This window comes from Oryzias latipes, chromosome 2 (genome assembly GCF_053564925.1).
Source record: "Oryzias latipes strain Hd-rR chromosome 2, Olatipes_Hd-rR_3.1".
Lineage (NCBI taxonomy): Eukaryota > Metazoa > Chordata > Actinopteri > Beloniformes > Adrianichthyidae > Oryzias > Oryzias latipes.
In genome coordinates this window covers 16,479,681-16,485,320 of record NC_136238.1, presented here as the reverse complement: position 1 = coordinate 16,485,320, position 5,640 = coordinate 16,479,681, and the positions used below count along the sequence as shown (strand labels likewise).

At 41.3% G+C, this 5,640-nt stretch overlaps 1 pseudogene; it reads left to right on the top strand.

The window, feature by feature from the left end:
- The first annotated feature begins 283 nt into the window (after positions 1 to 283).
- LOC144988642 (uncharacterized) lies at positions 284 to 3,250 on the top strand (annotated as a pseudogene).
- The last annotated feature ends 2,390 nt before the right edge of the window (positions 3,251 to 5,640 follow it).

Genomic DNA, 5,640 nt, shown 5'->3' with positions numbered 1-5,640 from the left:
GAAGATAACAGTGGTGGATGATGGCAGAATCATTTCCACGGTGAAGAGGAACCCGTTCACAACAGCCAACCAAGTGAACAACACTCTCCAGGAGGTAGGCGTATCAATATCCAAGTCTACTATAAAAAGAAGACTACATGAAAGTAGATACAGAGGGTACACTACAAGATGCAAGCCACTCATAAGCCTCAAGAATAGGAAGGCTTGATTGGACTTTGCTAAACAGCATCTAAAAAAGCCAACACAGTTCTGGAAAAACATTTTTTGGACAGATGAAACCTAAATCAGCCTCTACCAGAATGATGGCAAGAGAAAAGAATGGAGAAGGCCTGGAGAAGCTCATGATCCAAAGCACACTACATCATCAGTAAAACACTGTGGCCTCCCAAAAATCCACAAGGAAGGATTACAACTGAGACCCATTGTCAGCAGCACTGACTCCATTACTTACAACATGGCTGAACACCTGGCTACTATTCTGGCCCCTCTGGTTGGCAACACAGAGCATCACATCAGGAATTCACAAGATTTTTCAAACAAAGTCTAACATCTTCAGTTGGATTCTGACGAGACGATGGTGTCTTATGATGTAACTTCCCCTGCATTCCCACCACCGAGGCAAGGATTTCAGTGAGGAAGAGATTACTGCAGGACTCTAATTTACAAGACAGAACAAATCTGACACCACATCTGTGAACTGCTGGAAGTGTGCCTCAACTCCACATATTTCCAATTCAGGGGAAACTTCTACAGGCAGAGGCACGGCTGTGCTATGAGCTCTCCAATCTCGCCCATTGTGGCCAACTTGTACATGGAAGAAGTCGAGAGAAGAGCCCTGGACTCATTCCCAGGTACTACTCCAAGCCACTGGTTCAGATATGTGGACGACACTTGGGTCAAGATCAAAATCCAGGAAGTGGAGCCTTTTACGGATCATATCAACGCAGTTGACAAGAACATCAGGATCACCAGGGAAGGCACAAAGGAGAACACCCTAGCCTCTCTAGACTGTGCAGTGATCATTGGAGATGACATACAGCTCCAACTTGAAGTGTAGAGGAAGCCTACTCACACAGATCAGTACCTGTTATTTGATTCGAACCACCCTTTACAGCACAAACTAGGCGTGATCAACAAGAGGTGCCCACAAGCTCTGACGGAAAGAAGAAAGAAGAGCAACATATCAGTCAAGCGCTCCGAACATGTGGATATCCCAACTGGGCTTTCACCAGATCCCAACATACAAGAAAACAAGACAATAAGGAACAAGAGCCAAAAGGAAACAGTTTTTTTTATATCTCAGGCCTGTCTTAAAAACTAAAAAGGATTTTCCGACAACATAACATCCCAGTTCATCTCAAACCAGTTAATACTCTCAGACAAAAACTGGTTCATCCAAAGGACAAAATTCCTAGTTACAAGCAGAGTAATGTTGTGTACTCTATCCACTGCAAAGAGAACTGCAATGAACAGTATATAGGAGAAACCAAACAACTTCTACACAAGCGGCCTTACCAACATCAGAGCCAACTCAAGTGGACCGGAGTCTGCAGTGCACCTCCACCTGAAGGCAACAAACCACTTGTTCGAGGAGAGTGAAGTCCAAATTCTAGCCAGAGAGAAAGGATGGTTGGAGCGAGGAGTGAAAGAAGCCATCTTTGTCAAGAAGGATAAACCTTCTCTTAATAAGAATGGTGGTCTCAGGTTTATTCTTCCATCCATCTACGGCAGTGTTCTGAAACCCAAACAAACCAAACCAGTTCCACCTGGGTCGTTAGTAACTGAAAGAGATGTTTGGGTAGGGAGACGCTCCCCAACCCCAGATGAGGACAAAGGACTCTTAACGATGCAAAGCCATGTAGGCTAAGTTGACAACACCATTCAGTTTCAGGTCTGACTCCTCCCCCTTGAGCGCATATATTCCAGCACTTCTACCAGCTAATTCAGAATTGACAAAGCCTTTTGGAAAAGAAGTGAAACATTTTCTAACTTTAAAAACTAAGTCCAGATGACAGCCCCTAAACCTACTACTATGATAATAGCACTATGTAAACTTACTATAACTGTGTACTGTATTACTCATTCAGGATAGTTTGTTAAATTTTAACCATTCACTCTTTCTCAAATTCAAACAAAATAGTTTTGTGGGACCGGTTGACGATACTTTAAAATTTAAATCTAATGTTTCATTTCTTTGAGTGCTGAATGAGTTTAGAGTTTTTGTTGTGTCGAAACTTTTTTTTAAGGGGGAGCCGTGGTAATTTAAGGCTGTATCCCGTCGCCACACGGAGAAGAAACATATCTTTACGTGGGTGTGTGCTCATTACTTTTTTAAAGTTACAAAACCGATTTTATGTATTTTCGAAATGCTGTAAGGGATGCGCCAACTTAGATGACCAGCAAATATTAATGTAATCGAGTGGTAGTAATGTCTAAATCTGAAAACAATACTTTTTCCATATCTCTCCATTTGGAGGGGCTAAATGTAGGGGTAGGGAGAAGCCCTAGGGGAAGGGAATGAATTTCTGATGAACTCCTGCTGCTCTGCAGAAACTTAAAAAAATAAAAAAAATATTATAATCATGGTTAAAAGAACACTGGGAACACTTTTTTTATGTACTTTTTCATAATTATAATGGTTGCATCTTTTTATATCTACTGATGAACACTTACTTTGCTATGGAACAGATCTTCAGATGATCTTACCTTCTATAGTAATTCATAACTTTATAAATCATTTGCATCTGTTTGTGCCCTCTCTAAAACATCCACATTATGAGTTAAATTGAGTTAGAGCCATATTCGTGGCTAATATTAAGGCTGAATAGGCACAGCTTCACATTTCCAAGCAAAGTTTACTGCATAGTACTGTATTTTTTAGACTATAAGTCGCTCCGGAAAAACAGTCGCAGAGGCAAAAAATGCATAATAAAGAAGAAAAAAATCATCTATAAGTCGCACTTTTGGGACAAATATATTTGATAGATTTACACAAAAACAAGAATAGAGATTTCATCTTAAAAGGCAAATCATAATGCCAGAATAGATAACAATGATAGACTAAATATATGGACGCTTCCATACCGTAACCGTATTTAGATTCATCTGTAGTGCAAGATTCAGTGCAATTATTCAGGTAACTAGCATAAAGAACACGCCAACAAGTCAACTAAACTCTTTAAATTCATTGAATTCTTCAGATACTAATGAAGGTGAAGGAAAAAAATTATGGGACAAGCAAATGGATTGTTTAAATTGGAAAATGCCCAGGGAGTCGGCTCAACTCCTAATATAAGATCCATCGTATCCCCATTGAGACAGGAAGGTGGTGGTGGTTGGAGAAGGGGGGGGGGGGGGGGGGCAGCATCAAGCTGTCTCCCTGTCTCCTTTAAAGACGGGACTTTACTGGGCCATCTAAATCTGTCCCCAGCTCAACAATGAGGCCGGCAGAGAAAAATGGACGCCACCTGGCAGTTTGAAAGAAGGACAGCCGTTTCCCGCTGTAATCCATTCGGGGTAATCACCTGGGGGCTGCTGGAAAAGCCTCGCCTGCCCCTCCCACCTCTCCCTAAACACCATTCAGCAGCGACAGAGTGATGAAGAGCAGGGCTAGGAGGAAAAAAAAGCCATGAGATTATTCTCACAATGGCTACGTCGATGAACTTTTCTACCTGAGCAAACTGGGATACATTTTTCTTGCACACATTTAGCAGACGAGCCGCTCTAAATCTGTGGGGGGAGATCGAAAGCAATCACCATCAGACTGCAGCAAGCGTGCATGGGCTCTCCATTCCCTCTGCGTGGACGGATCAATAGACGACGGCAGCGACGCAGCTCGCTTTGACGGCCTCGCCATGTGCACCGCAGCAACAAAAATGTCAAAATGTTGGAGATCCGGCAGCAGAAAGTGTTCTTCTAAAACATTATTGACACGCTTTAACCCACGTTTCCACCCCGCACCGGGCAGGAAAGTCGATTCTCATTTGGAGAGCAGTGGGGCTGGAGGTAGGGGGGTCAAAGGAGCAGAGGTCAGGGATTGGCCCAAGGTCAAGGGGACAGCGGGGTGTTGGCTCAGGGGAGGCCTTCATCTTCACCGTGGCCTTGGACACGATCAATACCATTAGAGTCGGCCTGATCCATCTCTCCTCCTCAGCAGCTCCTACTTTACTCTCCTTCTTCATGCCTACGTTTGCTTTCAGTCGATTCATTTAATTGGCCGCTGCCCAATCTCGATGCTGACCCGGTCCGCCATGCAGAACCCCTCCACTCAAGTCTTGCGGGCCCTGCTAAAAAATGGACAGGAGATAACTCGGGCCCATATTGTTTGAACAGCATTTTATTAAGCCTGCACACTCTTTAATATTTACATTGGTGCATCGGAGGCTTCAGGAGCGCTTTAGGCAATTACACACATGACCAAGTCGATAGCCACAGAAACAGCAAAAAACCTTTATCATGCCGCCAGGAGAGGATTGCCAATTCCGCCGGCCTGCCGTTGATGTCGTTTGCATTTCAATTAAAAACAGGCTGTGTTGGTCTTTTATTCAAAGTCACTGTTGTAAGAGGGATCCACAAAGTGCAGTCAAAATAGCGTGTCTGGTATATATGTGTAACAAAGCGCATGCCGCTGTCAGGATTTACAATGAAGAGCAACAGTATCCCTGGGAGAATAACAGACACCCCACTGAAAGTTTTCCTGAAACTTCTGATTATATTTAAGAAAAGACACAACAAGAAAAAGACCATTTCAAATTTCTTTACTTTGAACCTCATCAATGATGACAATAATACAATAAGAAGAAAGTAAGAAAAGGCCATGAAACCTACAAACATTGAACATTTTTCACAATTTTAATGAGAAAATAGCTTATGTCCCATTTTTCTCAATATTTGTCCATTATTATTGAATAGGGCTAATGAGAAACATAGTCATTTTGGCTTTTATAACTTTTCCTCTAGTGAGATATGCACAACATGCTGACAGTGATAAATTAATTAGGATTATTGTGACATTTTTCGTGTTTTGATCAATATTTTGATATAGGAGACCAAGAATAATCTACCACCAACTGATATAGATTCTACTTCATATCAACTTAACCTATATGTATTATATCTTCCATGTTTCTACCTCTCAAAAATTAAAAATGTTTTACAAAAAAAAGCCTTTGAGAGATTTTAGAGAAAACTCAAAGCAAAAATCAGATGGAATTTTCAAAAGCCAATTTTAAATCCTTAGTCTTTTGGTCAAAAGTTGGGTCAAGTTGTGTTGAAAAAAACAACCGTCTTTGTTTGATCTGAACAAATGTAGAAATTACAGTGTTAAGTGTTAAGAAATAACCCCTTCCTTGTCACGTTCCAAGTCAAAAGTACCCTCTGACTCTCTCTGACTGAGCCAAAATCCCATAGACTTCTATGGAAAAAAAAACACCTATTACACAGTCATTCTATTAGTCAGAATAGCCATTCTGCTTTATTACCTGTTTTTAACATGTTCTTTCTATTCCTATTGTTTATTTCATTGTATTTATTCTGTGGTGCAAGTTATTTAAGTTATAAACTGCTCAATAAGATACCTCAATAAAAGTATGTGGTCTCACGTCAAACATTCAAAATGTTTAGCAGATTCTCCTGAGCTTT